Source organism: Rana temporaria, chromosome 3 (assembly GCF_905171775.1).
Source record: "Rana temporaria chromosome 3, aRanTem1.1, whole genome shotgun sequence".
NCBI lineage: Eukaryota > Metazoa > Chordata > Amphibia > Anura > Ranidae > Rana > Rana temporaria.
The window spans coordinates 65,104,217-65,124,932 of NC_053491.1; the positions used below are offsets into that span (position 1 = coordinate 65,104,217).

Below are 20,716 nucleotides of genomic sequence, written 5' to 3' on the forward strand. Positions count from 1 at the left end.
TGAATCGAGCTTTTCCATTACTTTCTATGGGTAATGGAAACGCTCAAATACGCCGAAACCGCCCGATACGCGCGACAAAAAAGGGTCCGGGACGTGTTTGAGCTTCAGGCGTTCAGAGTTCCGCGTGGAGATGTGAACCATCTCCATAGAGAATAATGTTATAATAGGTGCTTTACAGGCGCTATTTTTTTAGCCCTTACAATACAAAAACGTTGTCTGACGAACGATCTGCTGATTTTCCGATCATAAGTATGGTGCTTTCGACAGCCGATTCCGTTTTTTCGCCTGACAAAAGGTGGATGTGCATTGTGCAGACTATTAAAAAAAATTGTACATGAAGTCTACGTCCGTAGCACGCCTGCTATGCAGCACTGGAGATCCTGGTTTAAACTCAACCAGGACATTACCTGCCTGGAGTTTGCATGTTCCCCCTGTGCTTGCATAGGTTTCCTCCCACACTTCAAAGACATACTGATAGGATAACATATTCCTGCCTAAATCTCTCAGCACAAGTCTGGTCTGAGTATTTCAAAAACTGCTGATCTACTGGGATTTTTACGCACAACCATCTCTAGGGTTTACAGAGAATGGTTCGAAAAAGAGAAAATATCCAGTGAGTGGCAGTTGTGTGGAAGAAAATGCCATGTTGATGCCAGAGGTCAGAGGAGAAGGGCCAGACTGGTTCGAGATGATAGAAAGACAATAGTAACTCAAATAACCACTCTCTACAACCAAGGTATGCAGAATACCATCTCTGAACGCAATAATGCACCATGTCACAACGCTCAAATCATCTCACCACTGGTTTCTTGAACATGACAATAAGCTCCCTGTACTCCAATGGCCTCCACAGTCACCAGATCTTAATCCAATAGAGCACCTTTGGGATGTGGTGCAACGAGAGGTTTGCATCATGGACAAATCTGCAGCAACTGCGTGATGCTATCATGTCAATATGGATTAAAATCTCTAAGGAATGTTTCCAACACCTTGTTGAATCTATGCCGTGAATAATTAAAGCGGGAGTTCACCCATTTGTAAAAAAAAATTTTTTATCCCCTTAGCTTTCTGCTCGTTCGGTCTAGGGGAATCGGCTATTTGTATTAAAATATGAGCAGTACTTACCCGTTTTCGAGCTGCATCTTCTTCCGTCGCTTCCGGGTATGGGTCTTCGGGAGCGGGCGTTCCTTCTTGAGTGACAGCCTTCCGAGAGGCTTCCGACGGTCGCATCCGTCGCGTCACTCGTAGCCGAAAGAAGCCGAACGTCGGTGCGGCTCTATACTGCGCCTGCGCACCGACGTTCGGCTTCTTTCGGAAAATCGTGACGCGATGGATGCGACCGTCGGAAGCCTCTCGGAAGACTGTCAATCAAGAAGGAACGCCCATTCCCGAAGCCCATACCCGGAAGCGAGGGAGAGGATGCATCTCGTAAACGGGTAAGTACTGCACATATTTTAAAATAAATAGCCGATTCCCCTAGTAAAAACGAGCAGGAATCTAAGGGGGAAAAGTGCCCTCTAAGGGTGAACCCCCGCTTTAAGGCAGTTCTGAAGACAAAAGGGAGTCCAACCCAGTACTAGCAACATGCCTAATAAAGTGGCCAGTGAGTGTATATGTAATGCACTTCATAAACTCATGGTGCTATATGACCACCTGTAATAAATAAATAAATTGGTCCTTAGGCCCCTTTCACACTGAGGAGTTTTTCAGGCCGTACAGCGCTAAAAATAGCGCTGCTATACCGCCTGAAAAACTCCTGCACTGCCTACTCAATGTGAAAGCCCGAGGGCTTTCACACTGAGGCGATGCGCTGGCGGGAGACAAAAAAAATCTCCTGTCAGCAGCATCTTTGGAGCGGTGAGAGGAGCGGCGTGTATACCGCTCCTTCCTATTTAAAACAATGGGAACTGCGGCAATACCGCCCGCAATGCGCCTCTGCAGAGGCGCATTGCGGGCGGTATTAACCCTTTATCGACCGCTAGCGGGGGTTAATACCGCACCGCTAGCGGTCGAATCCCGCGGCAATTACGACGGTATAGCACCGCTATACCGCCACCGCGCCTCCCGCCCCAATGTGAAAGGGGCCTTAGTCAGTGTATGTATGCATGTGAAATGGGACATTACATTGTAAGCTCCTGGGGGGCAGAGACTAATTTATTAGTCGCTGCATAAATTGTCAGTACTATAAATACCTTTAATAAATAACAAAGCAAAATGGGGACAAATAAGAACAGTCTATTATTAAAGGGGTTGTAAAGGTTTGTTTTTTATTTTCTAAAAAGGTTTCTTTAAGCTAGTGCATTGTTGGTTCACTTACCTTTTCCTTCGCTTTCCCTTCTAATTGTTTTTTCCTTGTCTGAATTTCTCACTTCCTGTTTCTCCTCAGTAAGCTTGCCCCCATCATCCAAGCTGTTCTGGCTGGGGGTTAGTCAGTGTGCTCGCCCCCTCCCTTGGGACTACGGAAGGGAGGGGGCGAGCACGCTGACTAACCCCCAGCCAGAACGGCTCGGATGATGGGGGCAAGCTTACCGAGGAGGAACAGGAAGTGAGAAATTCAGACAAAGAAAAAAACAATTAAAAGGGAAAGCGAAGGAAAAGGTAAGTGAACCAACAATGCACTAGCTTAAAGGAACCTATTTAGAAAATAAAAAAATGAACCTTTACAACCCCTTTAAGGTTTATATGCAATTTGAAGTGAATATGTGCTTTGCCCATGTAAACAAGGTCTCCAGTTACTTCTATTTATTGTTCTTGCTCTCCCTCTGCTCCATTCAATACTCCCAGGTATGGAAAGCAAGAGTCTCACTCCTCCTTCTCTCACCATGCAGTGCTGAGTGCATGAGCGCTACTAATGGCCAGCTATCAGTGATGTTATGTGGGAAAGGGGAGAGTGTCATTAATTCTGTGAAAAACGTCAAAGTGCCTTGGAGCTTACAAAGGTCTTTTTCTCTTCTCTTCCAATGGCCAAGTGAAGCAGAAGAAAGAAAGAAAGGAAGGATTGCTGCTGGGAGGTGGGGACAGAATTATATGGCAACCCTGCTTAGTAGAATTGGTTTGAATGACGTGAAATCTTACGGCGGAAAGGAATTGCCGCAGGGAGTCGCTACGGAATTAAAGGTGAGTATTGCAGCAAAAACAACTTTTTTTTATTTTTTATTCTTCTGGGCTTTTGATTTCGAATTTTTATCTGGAGTTCCACTTTAGGAGTTTGGACAGGAATTGAGCTTTAATAAAATGTTGGGGATGGGAAAGTGAAGTTTATATTTAGATGAAACGACAGAAAGTGATGTATTCTAGGACAAAGCTAACTATATTTAGCTCAGTGTGCTTAAAACAACTGGAGATTAACTAAGGGATACTACCATGATTAAGAGCTGTAAGCCTATTACAGGCCTTGAAAATGAAGAATTCATAAACAATTGTGACTATCATTGTACTATCAATCCGCTAATTCAAAGACTAAGACCTATTTATAGAAGCCGTATATACTACACAACACTTTTCACTAAATCTTCCCCAGCGAGACAAAAATCCACAATGTTATAAAATAGATATTTATAATAAATAGACATTTACTGAGCTTCAACTTTTCTGATAAAGTGGTCCCTTCGTTCCACTGCTGACCAGACCGGACTGTGAGTACACAGGAGTATAGTATAGTGAGTATAGTATAGTGAGTACAAAGGAGTATAGTATATTATAGTATAGCGAGTATAGTATAGTGAGTACACGTCAATTGGCCTCATGGGTGGCATGGCCCTGTGGCTATGGAGGAGCATGGTTCCTCCTCCCATGGAATAGTGCACGGGTCCATCAATCACTGTTCCATCAAATGATCGAAGGGGTGATGTCAATGTACTTTGTAAACCCCAAACTTGGCACACATGTAGCCCCATTTCTTCTCTACAAGTGTGCCACGTTTGTTGTCTGGGGGACCGACGGTTGGGGAGCACCGATTTTTCAAACCCGGACACTCCTTCCATAGACTCCAATGTTAAACTTCAGTCTAGTCATGGACACAGTGAGGCATGGGCATAGTGAGAAATGGCCACAGTGAGGCATGGACACAGTGAGGCATGGGCACAGTGAGGCTTGGGCACAGTGAGGCATGGACACAGTGAGGCATGCACATGGACACAGTGAGGCATGCACATGGACACCCTAGGCTTATACTCGAGTCAATACGTTTTCCCAGTTTTTTGTGGAACAAAAATTAGGTCCTCAGCTTATATTCGGGTCGGCTTATACTCGAGTATATACAGTATTTCTTATTCTGCAGCCCCTAGACATAACGAGTATTTAACTCTTGCAGCGCCGTGGGGAACTTACTGCAAGGGTATTTATTCCAGCCTGGAGCTCAGTTTGAAATTGGGCTATTTAAGAACAATTAAAAACTCCTCAAAACTGCACAAGTTTCTGATTAGAATTGTACAATCTTCAGGTAAAAACATTTCCTAATTGTGTAAACACATTCTGTAAATTATAGAAAGAGCTAAAGATCAAGAAATAATTAAAATAGATTTGACATTCAAGTCATGAAATCAGCATCCAAGTACAGGCCGGATTTAGGAAAAGGGGACCAATTGTCCATCCCCACCGATGGTTTCCATGGTGAACTTTCCTTTTCAAAGAGGCAGCTCAGCTCTCCTGGACTGTCTGGCAGAATTACAATGGCTTGTCCTTGAAGCACCCAAAGAATCACAGTACGAGATTGTCCAATGTCTCCAAACTGACCAAGAAATACACCGCAAACCACACAAAAGGTTGAGAACGTTAAAAGACTGTTCTGTTTCGCTGATAGAATTTAGTTACAACATGCTGTTTCATAATACTTCAGAAGTATTACATGTAGTAAAGCCATCAGATTTGCACAATTGTCTACAAAATTCTACACACACACACACACACACAATTTTAAGGGTAGAGTGGTTGATGCCCCGTACACACGGGCTGAACGTCGGGCGATTTCAATAGAAACTGTCTGACATTCGGCCGTATGTACACCAGCCCTTTCCGACAGAAGCCGGACTTTCTGCCGAAGGGCCATGACCAAAAAACGACTGATGACCGGTTCTCGATTGTGCTCTCAGCCAATGACTGAGAGTGTTGACCGGAGTGTTCTGGCGGGGGGTCATCCCCTGTCAGAACACAATAGTAGTGTGTACCAGTCTGTTTTTTCATATGAACGATATGACATTTGAGTTGTGACTGAAGATAAAATCTGCTTATAAAGTGTTTTTTTTTATAAGAATTCCAAGGGCCCAGTAACACTGCTCGTGTCCATTCAGATCAGCAAGGAATCCATTAGGAGAGCTGTCACTTTTGTGATATCCCTTCACTTTTCTCCTCCAAGAACTTAAAGTGGAAGTAAACCCTCCTATCGTTTTCAGCCAAGGAAGCGGCCATCTTGACATCTGTTTAATCTGCAACTGCCATGATGCTGTACATGTGACCTGTTATGAAACCAGCCATTGGATGGTTTGGCAGTTTGGTTGAGAGCACAAACAAATGTGACAGCTAGCATTTCCGGCATGCCAGGAATGTTAACTGTTTTTGTAACTATGAAATTGAAGGGTTTACTTCCACTTTAAAGCGGGGTTCCACTCATTTTTTAATTTATTAAAAGTTAGCAGCTACAAAAAGTGTAGCCGCTGACTTTTAATAAACAGACACTCATCTGTCCCACGGTCCAGTGATGCAGCCACACAAAGTCTCGGTCCTCTCCCACTCCTCTACCTTTGCAAGTGTGGGCACCCAGCTGTGACAGCTTGCCGCGTCACAGCTGGGTGCGCACTGCGCATGCGCGAGTCGCACTGCGCAATGCGCGAGTCACACTGCGCCTTCACAGTGACTGGGCAATCTTTTGGGACCTGTGACGTGTCCTGGAAGATTGCAGGGAGAGAAGGGGTCGCCCAGGCGGCGAGAGCGGATGTGGGAGCTGGGTACCTATCTAAAAAAAAATTACATCTGAAAAAGGACAAGGATGCAGACCTTTTGCGTTTTTTTTTCTGACCTAGTCAGACTTGGAAGTAATCTGCTTGCACATAGACTGATGCCCCATACACACGGTCAGATTTTCCGTCGGAAAAACCTTGGATGTTTTTTTCGACGAAATTCCGCTCAAGCTTGGCTTGCATACACACGGTCACACAAAAGTTCTCTGAACTTTCGTCCATCAAGAAAGCAGTAACGTACAACACTACGACGAGCCGAGAAAATGAAGTTCAATGCTTCCGAGCATGCATCGAATTGTTTCCGAGCATGCGTTGAATTGCTTCCGAGCATGCCTCAGAATTTTGCGCGTCGGAATTGCTACAGACAATTGGATTTCCCGATAGGAATTTTTTCTGTCTGAAGATTTGAGAACCTGCTCTCCATCTTTTGTTGGCAGAAATTCCGACAGCAAAATTCCGATGGAGCATACACACGGTCGGAATTTCCATTCAAAAGCTCACATCGGACTTTTGCTGTCGGAATTTCCGATCGTGTGTACGGGGCATAAATGCAGCTTCCACTCACCTCAAAAACTGATCTGATTGGACCGCCCGTGTAAAAGCGGTCTAAAGCCTTGTACACATGATGAGATTATCAGACGAATGGCCGTCCGTTTCTTTTTTTAGCAAGCTAGTCTCCATATCGAAAATCAAGAGGTTACTAAAGTTGCGAAAATTCTCGCACTACAGAAAAAAATTCGGAAGTGATGTCACATCGTGTATTGTATTTTCGGACAAAGACTGTACTGATTGAATGAAAATTTTACGTTCTGGTATCATATGAGAGAAATTGTTGTGTTTGTCCCATTTCATAATATCCCATGAACTTTCGTGATCGACTCTCAAAAGCTGTGTACTAGCGATCAGATTATCGCATGATCGATTCGAAAGCGGTACTTTTCATTTGTGTTTAAAGGACTTAAAGTGGAGTTCCACCCATAAATATAACATTACATCAGTAGTTTTAAAAAAATGTCATTAGTCCTTTAAGAAAAAAAATGTTTTTTTAGATGCCTTCAAAGTGTTGTTGCTAGGCAGAATAGTTAATCTTCCCTCTTCCTGCACCTAGGTGCTTAAGTTTCACCGCACAGACTCCTGGGAATGTAGTGGGTGTAACTTTCCAGGAGTCTGTGCACTCCCCAGTCTCGAAGAATCATGTGACTTGGACAGTACAAGTGCTGAAACCTGATCTGAAAACTATTACATTGCTTGTGCAGCACTGAGCATGTGTGAGATCTGCAAGGCTGAAATCCAGGAAGTCATACAGTCTGGCTTCATGATGCCCACACTTAAGATGGCCCCAGTCAATTTCTATTTTATAAAGTGTCTAAATGCTGTAACAACCTAACAAAACGGACCTTAGTTTACAGACTAACTTTACTAGAATACATTAAGCTTGTGTATTACAGGGGTATTTATATTTAAAAAGTGAAATTGTGGCCGGAACTCCGCTTTAAGGTTAGTTAAAAATATTACTATTTCTCTTGTTGAGCTCATGAGGATGAATGACAGACATCTCCAGATTCTCCCATCCATGCTAAGAGCCCTTTCACACAGAGGCGCTTGAAAACTGCCTATAAAACGTTGGGCGCTTTTCAATTGCTTTTTAAAGCGTTAGCGATGTGCCTTTTTTGAAGGTCACGTGACTCAAAAACCCCTTCAAGTACCATTTTAAGACGCTTTTGGAATGCTTTCCATTCATTTCAATGGAGAGGGGTGCTTTTGAGGTGCTTTTTTTGGCGCTCCAAACATGCTGCTTGAAGGAGTTTTTTCACCTCCCCGCCAGCGCACAGCCCCGTGTGAAAGTATTCATTGATTTTAATGGAAATAGGTTTTCAGGCGCTTTTTTTTTTAGCACCAAAGCGCTTGAAAAGCAAATCAGTGTGAAAGGGCTCTAAACAGTATGGATGAAGAAATGTTCCCTTGCTGGCTATTGTATGTAGACAGCCGCAGCACCTAGGATGCAGTCACTGTTCAGCTGATAGATTCACCCAATCAAAGAACAGCTTTGATTCATTGAAAAAACAAGGCATTCTGTTAAACGTGGCAGTGCTGAGTGAGCGACACCCAGTGGTCAGTGTGCAGAGGAGAAGCTGTTTGCATAAAAACCTCAACAGCATCCAGAAGATTGTCCGGCTACTATAGTGATTGTAAGCCTCTCCGTCGGCTCCTCAGGTATGAGATATATTTACTTATAGAGTGCCCAACTAAACAAAGATCATGCCTGGAGTTCAGCTTTAACCACTTAAGGACCGCTGCATGACGATATACATCGGCAGAATGGCACGGCTGGGCACATCAACGTATATGTACGTTGCTCTTTAAGCCCAGCCGTGGGGTCGCGGGCGCGCGCCTGTGGCGTGCGCCCGCGACCCGATCGCCGCTGGAGTCCCGCGATCGGTCCCCGGAGCTGAAGAACGGGGAGAGCTGTATGTAAACGCAGCTTCCCCGTTCTTCACTGTGGCGGCAGCATCGATCGTGTGATCCCTTTTACAGGGGGACACAATCGATGACATCACACCTACAGCGACACCCCCCTACAGTTGTAAACACACTTCAGATCACACATAACTCCTACAGCGCCCCCTGTGGTTAACTCCCAAACTGCAACTGTCATTTCCACAGTAAACAATGCATTTTAAATGCATTTTTTGCTGTGAAAATGACAATGGTCACAAAAATGTGTCAAAATTGTCCGAAGTGTCCGCCATAATGTCGCAGTCACGAAAAAAATCGCTGATCGCCGCCATTAGTAGGAAAAAAAAAAAAAAATAATAAAAATGCAATAAAACTATCCCCTATTTTGTAAACACTATAAATTTTGCGCAAACCAACCGATAAATGCTTATTGCGATTTTTTTTACCAAAAATAGGTAGAAGAATACGTATCGGCCTAAACTAAGGAAAAAAAATGTTTTATATATTTTTGGGGGATATTTATTATAGCAAAAAGTAAAAAAATATTGTTTTTTTTTCAAAATTGTAACTCTATTTTTGTTTATAGCGCAAAAAATAAAAACCGCAGAGGTGATCAAATACCACCAAAAGAAAGCTCTATTTGTTTGGGAGCCAAGTCGCACGACCGCGCAATTGTCAGTTAAAGCGACGCAGTGCCGATTTGCAAAAAGGGGCCTGGTCCTTTAGCTGCATTTTGGTCCGGGGCTTAAAGGGTCACTAAAGGAAACATTTTTTTTGCCTAAAATGAATGTCAGCAAGGTAGACAGACAGAATAGTGTAATGATTCTGTTAAAAACGAGTAAATACCTATTCAATTCCTTCATCTATATCACCTCCGGCATTCTAGTTTCTGTTCTCTCATTCACTTCCTGGTTTGCATCGTTTGTTCATGTAAGAACTACATTTCCCAGTATGCATTGCGGCACACCCAGTAATTCACACCTCCTTGAAGTCTCTAACACGTAGAGCACGTCCTGCCGCACAGATGTAGTTCCCAGGAGGGGGTGAGCACGTTACTGACCACCGCAGTAAACCCTCCCGTCACGGTGGTCAGTAAAATCAGACAAGCAGGAAGTGAACAGAACAGAGAAGAAATAGAGCAACTTCTGAGCAAAAACGAACAATGAGGAAGTGAAAAGCGGAATGTCTGCAGGTAAAGGATGCTTATTATGAAAAAAAAAATGTTCCTTTACAACCCCTTTAAGTGGTTAAGGCCTCGTTTACACATACATTGCCCTGCGATCTGTGTTTGGACCGCTATTCAGATGGCATTTAACAGGCCGGGAATATGCGTTAAATCTCCTCCTCAACACCTGTTTTAACCCCTTAAAGCACATATGCATGTGCGGGACATTTCTACGGCCCCCTCATTCAGGTACTGCCCACCGAACACAACAGCAGGGATCATTGTTGATCTGCTTGATTGACCCCCCTCTGCTTCATTTACAGCTTAAAGTGGAAGAAAACCCTTTTTTTTAGTCTTGTGCCTACAGGTGAGCCGTCCATTCAGAGCTCCGTGCTGCAGTCAGTGACTCCCACGAGTCACGAACCCGAGGCGGAAGACTGGGTGAAGATGGAAGTGCCCTCAGCGGTCACAGCACGCTGCTGGAGGGCTTCATTCTAAGGCAAGTACTGCATTTCCTAATGTGTTAGTATACAATGTGTACTAGCATGTTATGCTATTGTCTTACAGGGTTAAAAAAAAAAAAAAACATGTGGTTTACTACCGCTTGATGGGGGAGAAGTTTTGTGGCAGAAAAACACAGCTCAACCATGCTTTTTTACTGCTCTCCAACCACAAGTGTAAATAAGACCTGAAGGATCAGTCACGTTGCTTTATTAAGATAATAAATTATCATATTTAGGAATTTTTTCCATTATTCAAATGAGTGGAAATTTTTTTGATGGATTGAAAACACCATAAAGCCTGGTACACACGATCGGATTTTCTGACAACAAATGTGTGATGGCAGGGTCTGTATGCTCCATTGGACAATTGTTGTCGGATTTTCCGACAACAAACAGATGGCATGCTTTCAAAATTTCCGACAACAAATGTGTGATAGCAGGGTTTTGTCGGAAAATCCAACCGTCTGTATGCTCCATTGGACAACTGTTGTCGGATTTTCCGACAACAAACGGATAGCATGCTTTCAAATATTACGACAACAAATGTGTGCCGCCGGATTATCCGATCGTGTGTACACATGCTCAGAAACAATGCTAACCATAGCACAACATTAGCAGAAGTTGCCCAAAGGGTGGTGCTAAAGAGCTGAAAAAACACGTAGTTTCGTGCTTGTTGGACGACAATTCTTTGCCGTTTGTATGCAAGACAAGTTCACGGCCAACGCCCCTTAGGACAAGAGTCCTACGCTTTGTCTACGGAAAATCCGATTGTGTGTACGTGGCTTAAGAATAATAAGTGAAGGTCTGATCACTGATAAATGAATTTATATGGAGAATATGCTAATAGTGGTTTAATGCTGTAATTACATCAGACTATCTTATACTGAATAGAACGTAGAACTGAAAGTGATTTATGAACTGTCACATTTCAGCAGTTTTACATATGAGGGATGTTATCTGCTTTTCTAACTTGCTTTTGATGTAAAAACCTGCCGTCTCTGCTGTTTATCCACATGGGAGATGACATTATGTACTTTACTGACTCATGGTATGATGGGGATAACACACTCCACATTTCCCGACAATGGGGCTGACGTTAGAACTTTAGAACCCATTCACACAACATGGCTGCATGCTAAAATGATCCATGTGGCGTGCAGGCTGGTGTCCGTTCTTTGCCGTCGGTGGGCAGTGGTGCCTCACATAGGCACTGCTTACCTTTTTTGTTTCAAAGTTTATTGAGATGTCAGTGATGTTTCATTCATGTCTCTCTGTTACATCTGACCTGTGGTGTGGTGACCGGTGCTGCCATCAGGTGAGCTTTTTTTTTTTTTTTAAAGGGGGTTGCCATCCGGGCCCCTGGGGACCTCCGGGCCCCTTACAGGTGTACTGCCTGTACCCCCCTGATGGCGGCCCTGGGTGTGGTGACCGGTGTTGCCATCAGGTGAGCTCCGGTGTGTTGGGGAAAAATTACACATCTGCATTTTTTATTTTTTTGCACTACACCGCACTATTATGGTTTGAATGAGAACCAATCATTTTCACTGTGGCCCGTAGTGAATGGTGTGGATTCTGTGCAGAAAAACATGTCACTGTGTTATAGAAATGGACCCTTCTTAAAGGCCCGTACACACGATCGGATTTTATGACAACAATTGTGTGATGGAAGGGTTTTTGTCTGATAATCCGACCGTTTGTACGCTCCACCGGACAATTGTTGTCGTAATTTTCGACAACAAATGTGGGATACCATACTCTCAAATTTTTTCCGACAACAAATGTGTTCCATCGGATTATCCGATCGTGTGTACACAAGTCTAAAGACATAGGGCCAGATCCACATACATTTAGATTGGCGCAGTGTATCAGAGATACACTACGCCGCCGTACCTTACCTGGCGTATATTCGAATCCTCAGCGAGTTCGCGCCGTAAGTTACGGCGGCGTAGTGTATTTCTGGCGGCGGATTTGAAATTGGGCGGGTTGGAGGCGGGTTTCATTTAAATGAAGCGCGTCCCCGCGCCGAATGAACTGCGCATGCGTCGTCCCGAAATTTCCCGCCGTGCATTGCGCTAAATGACGTCGCTAGGACGTAATTTTTTTTAACTTAGACGTGAGTTACGTCCATCCCTATTCACGGACGACTTGCGCAAAAAATAAAAATAATTCAAATTTAGACGCGGGAACGATGGCCATACTTAACATGGCAAGACTATGTATACGCCGAAAAATACCAGCTTTAACTATACGCCGGAAAAAGCCGACGTTAGAAAATGCGACAGCCGCGCGTACGTTCGTGGATCGTCGTAAATCGCTAATTTGCATACCGACGCGGAAAACGCCACCCAGCGGACGCCGAAGTATTGCATCTTAGATCCGAAGGCGTATCAGTATATACGCCGGCGTACTTGCTCTGTGGATCTGGCCCTAAAATCCAAAGTAAAACCACAATTGCACCGAACCAATGCTAACCATAAGACAACATTAGCAGAAGTTGCCCAAAGGGTGGCGCTAAAGAGCAGGAAAACACGTAGTTTCATGAATGTTGGCTGAAAATTTTCTGCCGTCTGTATGCAGAACAAGTTCATGGGCAACGCCCTTTGCACAAAATTCCATGGATTTGTTCGATGGAAATCCGATCGTGTGTACGAGCTTTACACTAGGAACTAGGGTTGCCACCTGTGCGGGATTCACCCGACAGTCCGGGTTTTGAATAATGTGTCTGGGTTTCAGTCCACCTAAAACCTTTCACACAGGAAAGTGGCTTTGAACAGGGCCTGTCAGGAGGGTGAGGGGGCTATATGTGCGCCACATTACTATTCTCTTTGGAGTGCCCAAAAGTGTGCCAGGTCTGTTACAATCCTATAGTATATAAAAAAAAAAAAATTAGTGTACACCTCTAAAATGTTCAGGTTTGGCTTGACGAAAAAGTGGCAAACCTACTAGGAACACTATTTCACTCCGATTGGAGTCTGGATTTAAATGATACCAATGGCGGGCATTTGTCACCCGTGTAGGTCTCTGGGCACTTTATCTGTTATCATTTATCATTATCAACACTTCCTGTCTGCCCTGGTGTTCCCAGGGGGTTGGAGGGATCGGCAAATATGTGACTATTGTGATTGGCTGTCTCAATTCTCACATGACCAGCTACCAGTGTTTTCTCTGGGCCAAGAGCCATTTTCGTTGGCGAAATCTTTGGGCTGGCAGAGAGTACGCTCCCAGTACCTAAACATTGCCCACCCAGCGATGCATATGTGCACTTTGTGGGTGTTAAAGCCCAGCTTTTTTGAGGCCATACATAAGGGATACTGGGGCTGAAAGGGGTTACGTTTTCCTAGCACTAAAACTGGCCATACATGGATGGAAATTTGTCCAGCTCAGCAGGGACTGGCTGAATTTTGATCCATGTATGGGCAGGCTGGTTGTACGCAAGTTGATCTGTCAATTAAACTAGCCTATCAGCTTCTTCCCAAATGCTCATTGCCACTGGTTATCACCGGCTACACTGATCATTTTTTTCTGCCGGCAGGAAAGTCTCCCCGCTGGAGAAATACAATAGCTCAGCAGAAGTGATTACACCATCTATGTCATATGTGTAGATGGGGGAATGGGTTCATTTTTATTTTTTTTATTCAACCCACTGATTGAGCAAAAAAAAAAAGCATCATGTATGGCAGATGTGCTCTATATGGAAAATTGAATCCAAAAGACCGACTGCAATTGAACAGCACATTGTGAGAATCCTGCCAGCTCACTGAACTCCATGTAGTTACATGAAGATTCATCTTCAGCTTGTAGCATACATGTAACATGTGACCAGGATCATGTACTAGCCGGGAGCAAGAACCGTGTAATCTCCTAAGAAGTTCCCAATGAGATCATTAATGGTAATTGACATTGTGAATAAGTATGACTTTTGTCAGCTGTCATTACAATAAATGAACCAAGGGGTAAAAGAAATTAACCACTTGCTTACTGGGCACATATACCCCCCTCCTGCCCAGGTGAAATTTCATCTTTCGGCACTGCGTCGCTTTAACTAACAATTGCGCGGTCGTGCGACGTGGCTCCCAAATAAAATTGACGTCCTTTTTTCCCCACAAGTAGAGCTTTCTTTTGGTGGTATTTGATCGCCTATGCGGTTTTTATTTTTTGCGCTATAAACAAAAAAGAGCGACAATTTTGAAAAAAATACAATATTTTTTACTTGTTGCTATAATAAATATCCCAATTTAAAAAAAAAAAACACATTTTTTTTCTCAGTTTAGGCCGATACGTATTCTTCTACATATTTTTGGTAAAAAAAAAATCGCAATAAGCGACTGGTTTGTGCAAAAGTTATAGCGCCTACAAAATAGTGGACAGAATTATTATTATTTATTATTTTTTTTTTTACTAGAAATGGCGGCGATCTGCGATTTTTATTGGGACTGCGACTTTATGGCGGACATATCGGACACTTTTGACCCATTTTTGGCGCCATTCACATTTATACCCCGATCAGTGCTATAAAAATGCACTAATTACAGTATAAATGTGACTGGCATTGAAGGGGTTAACACTAGGGGGTGAGGAAGGGGTTAAATGTATCCCTGCATTGTGTTCTAACTGTAGGTGGAGGGGGGGTGACTGGGGGAGGTGACCGATCTGTGTCTCTATGTACAAGGGACACAGATCGGTCTCCTCTCCAGAGACAGGACGCTGTCTCTGTGTAAAACGGCAATGAGAGATGATCTCATATGTTTACATATGAGATCATCTCTCATTGGCCGCACAGATCGCATCGCAAACGGCCACTCTGATTGGCCGTTCGTGGCGAACTGTAATTGGCTGTGTCCAAGGGACACGGCCAACACAGAGTTTCGACGCTGCACGCTCTGGAGCGCGCGCGGGGAACGCCCTAAGGGGCGGACGTCAATTGACGTCTAGTTGGATTTTCAGGTCCGTGTTTTTGAACCCTTTTGGAATGATATGGATTTTTGCACAAATTGGTCATAAAATGTGATCTGATCTTCATCTAAGTCACAACAATAGACAATCACCGTCTGCTTAAACTAATAGCACACAAAGAATTACATTTACCATGTTTTTATTGAACACACCATGTAAACATTCACAGTGCAGGTGGAAAAAGTATGTGAACCCTTGGATTTAATAACTGGTTGAATCTCCTTTGGCAGTAATAACTTCAACCAAACGTTTCCTGTAGTTGCAGATCAGACGTGCACAACGGTCAGGAGTAATTCTTGACCATTCCTCTTTATAGAACTGTTTCAGTTCAGCAATATTGAAAGAATGAATGAATGAATGAATGAAAACTTATATAGCGCAACACATGCAAACTTAATCGCCTCTTGGGATGTCTGGTGTGAACCGCTTTCTTGAGGTCATGCCACAGCATCTCAATCAGGTTGAGGTCAGGACTCTGACTGGGCACTCCAGAAGGTGTATTTTCTTCTGTTTAAGCCATTCTGTTGTTGATTTACTTCTATGCTTTGGGTCTAGTCCTGTTGCAACACTCATCTTCTGTTGAGCTTCAGCTGGTGGACAGATGGCCTTAAAGGGGTTGTAAAGGTAAATGTTTTTCCACCTTAATGCATCCTATACATTAAGGTGAAAAAACATCCGACGGTACCGCCCCCCCCCCGGACCCCCGTTTTACTTACCTTACCCCTCGAAAGTCCCGCGTGCGTCCTCGTGATCCTCTTCGGATCCCAACCTGGCCGTTGATTGGCTAGGCTGGACGGATTGATAGCAGCGCAGCCATTGGCTGGCGCTGCTGTCAATCACATCCGATGACGTGGCGAGCCGGGGGCGGGGCCGAGTGATGCAGTCGGCGGCTATGCCCGCCGCTGTATCACGGGAGCGCGCCCGCAAAAGATTTTCACCATGCGAGATTGCCTGCATGAAGGTGGAAAGCTTTTGCGAGGAGAAGCCGAGACAGCTGCCGAGGGACCCCAGAAGACAGGATTCTGGGACACTCTGTGCAAAACGAGCTGCACAGTGGAGGTAAGTATAACATGTTTGTTATTTTAAAAAAAATATGTTTTGCCTTTAGTGTTCCTTTAAGTTCTCCTGCATAATGTCTTGATAAACTTGGGAATTCATTTTTCCTTTGATGATAGCAATCCGTCCAGGCCCTGATGCAGCAAAGCAGCCCCAAACCATGATGCCCCCACCACCATACTTCACAGTAGGGATGAGGTTTTGGTGTTGGTGTGCTGTGCCTCTTTTTCTCCACACATAGTGTTGTGTGTTTCTTCCAAACAACTCAACTTTGGTTGCATCTGTCCACAGAATATTTTGCCAGTACTGCTGTGGAACATCCAGGTGCTCTTGTGCAAACTGTAAATGTGCAGCAATGTTTTTTTGGACAGCAGTGGCTTCCTCTGTGGTATCCTCCCGTGAAATAGATTCTTGCTTAGTGTTTTACGTATCGAAGATTCGCTAACAGGGATGTTAGCATATGCCAGAGACTTTTGTAAGTCTTTAGCTGACACTCTAGGATTCTTCTTCACCTCATTGAGCAGTCTGCGCTGTGCTCTTGCAGTCATCTTTACAGGACGGCCACTCCTAGGGAGAGTAGCAGCAGTGCTGAACTTTCTCTATTTATAGACAATTTGTCTTACCATGGACTGATGAACAGCAAGGCTTTTGGAAATACTTTTATAACCCTTTCCAGCTTTATGAAAGTCAACAATTCTTAATAGTAGGTCTTCTGAGAGCTCTTTTGTGCGAGACATCATTCACATCAGGCAATGCTTCATGTGAAAAGCAAACCCAGAACTGGTGTGTGTTTTTTATAGGGCAGAGCAGCTGTAACCAACACCTCCAATCTCATCTCATTGATTGGAGTGAGGTGTCAGCCAACAGGAGTCAAATTAGCTCTTGGAGATGTCATTAGTCTAGGGGTTCATATACTTTTTCCACCTGCACTGTGAATGTTTACATGGTGTGTTCAATAAAAACATGGTAACATTTAATTCTTTGTGTGTTATTAGTTTAAGATTGTCTATTGTTGTGACTTAGATGAAGATCAGATCACATTTTATGACCAATTTGTGCAGACATCCATATCCTTCCAAAAGTGTTGCATTAGGACAGCTCATTCATGTCTACATGCTTATAATGTCCAAAAAACGGACACTGTCTTGTTTGTTGTAAAGTAATGTCTACCATGCATTCAGGAACAGTACAACGCAGGTGCATTCCAGGGCTCAAAATGTGAAGTCCTGAGCTACTAGCCAGGCCTTAAAGGGGTTGTAAAGGTAAAAAAAATTCACCTTAATGCATAGGATGCAAAAAACTTCAGGCAATACCGGCCCCCCGTTATACTTACCTGGCCCCTCGAAAGTCCCGCACTCGGCCCCGACATCCTCTTCACCGCTCAGCCTGGCCGCTGATTGGCTAGAGCGGACGGATCGAAAAGCAGCGTAGTCATTGGCTGGCGCTGCTGTCAATCACATCCAATGAAGCGGCGCGCTAGGGGGTGGGGCCGAGTGATACAGCGAGCAGCTGGAGCGCGCCCGCAAGGACTCCACACCATGCTCGCTCGCATGAATGTGTGGAGTTTGTGCGGGGAGGATCAGAGACAGCCGCCGAGGGACCCCAGAAGACGTGTATTGGGGCCACTCTGTGCAAAACGAGCTGCACAGTGGAGGTAAGTATAACATGTTTGTTATTTAAAAAAAGAAAATTCTTTACAACCACTTTAAGGGTTACTCGCCACCAGTTGCCCCACCCAACCCCAACCTTGCTCCGCCCCTAAACATGGCCTCATAAATTATTTCATGAAATGACACTTAAATGTTTTATGCAGGATTAAGTTCCAAAAATAAATATTAACAACTTTACCAGTGCCCCTCATCACAGCCTCACCAGTGCACCTCAGCACAGCCTCACCAGTGCCCATCAATACAGTGTGACCAGTGCTAGTCAATACAGCCTCACCTGTGCCCATCAATACAGCCTCACCTGTGCCCATCAATACAGCCTCACCTGTGTCCATCAGTACAGTCCCACATGTGCCTTTCAGTAAAGTCTCACCTGTGCCCGTCAGTACAGTCTCACCTGTGCCTGTCAGTACAGTCTCACCTGTGCCCGTCAGCATAGTCTCACCTGTACCTGTCAGTACATTCTCACCTGTGCCCATCAATAGAGTCTCATCTGTGCCCATCAATACAGTCCCACTGCTGCCCGTCATTACAGCCTGACCTGTAAAGAGGAAGAGTCAAGCTGGTCCATCATCAGAGAGCGAGGATTGCCCGCTGTAACAGCTTTCATTTGAATTGCTGGGTTCCTGGCGTTGCTCACTGTCACATACAGCCCCGCCGCCGGTCATGTCACACACTCCCGCCTCCCAGCATTGAACCAGTGTTCTGTCTATCAAACGCTTTGGACGAGGAGGTGGGACTGTGTGACGTGAGTGGCGCTGGGCGAGGAGGCGGAGTTGTATGTGGCGGTGAGGGGCGCAACAAACCTAGCAATTCAAATGAAAGATGTTACAGTGGGCAATCCCCGCTCTCTGATGATTGACCAGCTACATGTAATGCACATGGTTGTGCTTGATAAATGTCTCTAAAAAGTAATCAAATGCAGATGGCCTTTCAGAGGAGCAGTGAACACCACCAAACGTGTAAACAAGTACTACCTACTAGTTTCTCTGGATAGCTTTGCCCTTTACAGGAAGTGGAGACGTAATGGATCTATTGACAGGATCAACAGGTAAAAGGGGTGACAAAATACCAAAAATTGCTGTGCTCCATTGCATCATATAATTTTATTTTTTTCTTTGTTCCAACCACTCTTTAACCACTTGCTTACTGGGCACATAAACCCCCTTTGTGCCCAGGCGAAATTTCAGCTTCCGGCACTGCGTCGCTTTAACTGACAATTCCGCGGTCGTGCGACGTGGCTCACAAACAAAATTGATGTCCCTTTTTCCCCACAAATAGAGCTTTATTTTGGTGGTATTTGATCACCTCTGCATTTTTTATTTTTTGTGCTATAAACAAAAAAAGAGCGACAATTTAAAAAAAATATATATATATTTTTTACTTGTTGCTATAATATCCCAATTTTTTTTTAAAAAAAATATTTTTTTTCTCAGTTAAGGCCGATGCGTATTTTTTTCGACGTATTTAAAAAAAAAAAAAAAAATCGCAATAAGCGACTGGTTTGCGCAAAAGTTATAGCGCCTACAAAATGGGGAACAGAATTATGATTTTTTTTTATGATTTTTTTTTTTACTAGTAATGGCGGCGATCTGCGATTTTTATTCGGACTGCGATATTGCGGCGGACGTATCGGACACTTTTGACAGAAATTTGGGACCATTCACATTTATACAGCAATCAGTGCTATAAAAATGCACTAATTACTGTATAAATGTGACTGGCAGGGAAGGGGTTAACACTAGGGGGTGAGGAAGGGGTTAAATGTGTATCCTGGGTGTGTTCTAACTGTGTGGGGGAGGGGGGGTGACTGGGGGAGGTGACCGATGCTGTGTCCCTATGTACAAGGGACACAGATCGGTCTCCTCCCCTCTGACAGCACGTGGAGCTCTGTGTTTACACACAGAGCTCCACGTCCCTGCTGTGTTACTGACGATCGCGTGTACCCGGCGGACATCGCGGCCGCCAGGTACACGCATCGGCTCTTCAGCGATGAGCCAGGACAGTGTTTACCCGCTGTGCGCCACCCAGTGGCGCGCGCGGGTAATGCACTTTAAATGACGTCCAAAGACATCCACTTGGCACTTGAGAGCCGTGCTGTTGACGTCTTTTGTCTATAGCGCGGGTCTCAAGTGGTTAAAGAGGAAGTAAACTTCCCTCTAATGTTTGCACCTATAGGTAAGTCTATAATAAGGCTTACTTAAAGGTACTGTAAATATCTCCAAAACCTGCACCGTTTAGGAGATATTTACTATATACTGCACTGATGACATCATCGGCGCATGCGCTCTGAAGGAAGGCCGTCTGTGCGCCATGGCCGGCCGTTTCCACGTGCATGCGCAAGAGTGACGTTACATGGCTCCAGCCAATCACAGTGCCGGAGCCTGCGAACCCAGAAAAAAGACTGGTGAAGATGGATGAGGCCTTGAGCGGGGATGACGATGGCTTCGATGGCAGGTAAGTTTCACATAATGTGCTAATATGCGTTGCATACTAGCACATTATGCCTTTACTTTGCAGGTAAGGAAAAAGCTAAAAATAAAAGAAGACTTCACTTCCTCTTTAAATACAGGTATCTTTGTAATCATCATATGAAACACACAGAAAAGCTCAACGAATGTTGTTTGTTCAGTCGTTGTATGATGTAATGGCTCCAGTGCAGTGGATGCCATGTGAATAAGTGACCGCTGGTTGCCTCTGATCTGCGGCGGAGATTAGAAGTGAGCAGTACACATGTTGCACATGAAAGTGTTTGTTTGGGGTCTGTGTCATGTCCGTATCTTGCTCAACAAGTCCTTTGTATTTACTGGCCCAAGTGAAACAATCGTGACATTGTTCATAGGGATGAAAACAAGCTTTGTATGTCACATGCTAGGATATGAATCGGGTATACCATCATATGTCATGAGTTATTTCATATACGGCCGAATAATGCAACTATACAACATATACAAATAAACC

At 44.3% G+C, this 20,716-nt stretch overlaps 1 protein-coding gene across 1 annotated transcript in view; it reads right to left on the reverse strand.

Moving 5' to 3' along the window:
- TMOD2 (tropomodulin 2) overlaps positions 1-20,716 on the reverse strand; it is a 150,130-nt gene that overhangs the window by 102,239 nt on the left and 27,175 nt on the right. The gene's annotated exons all lie outside the window — the stretch shown is intronic.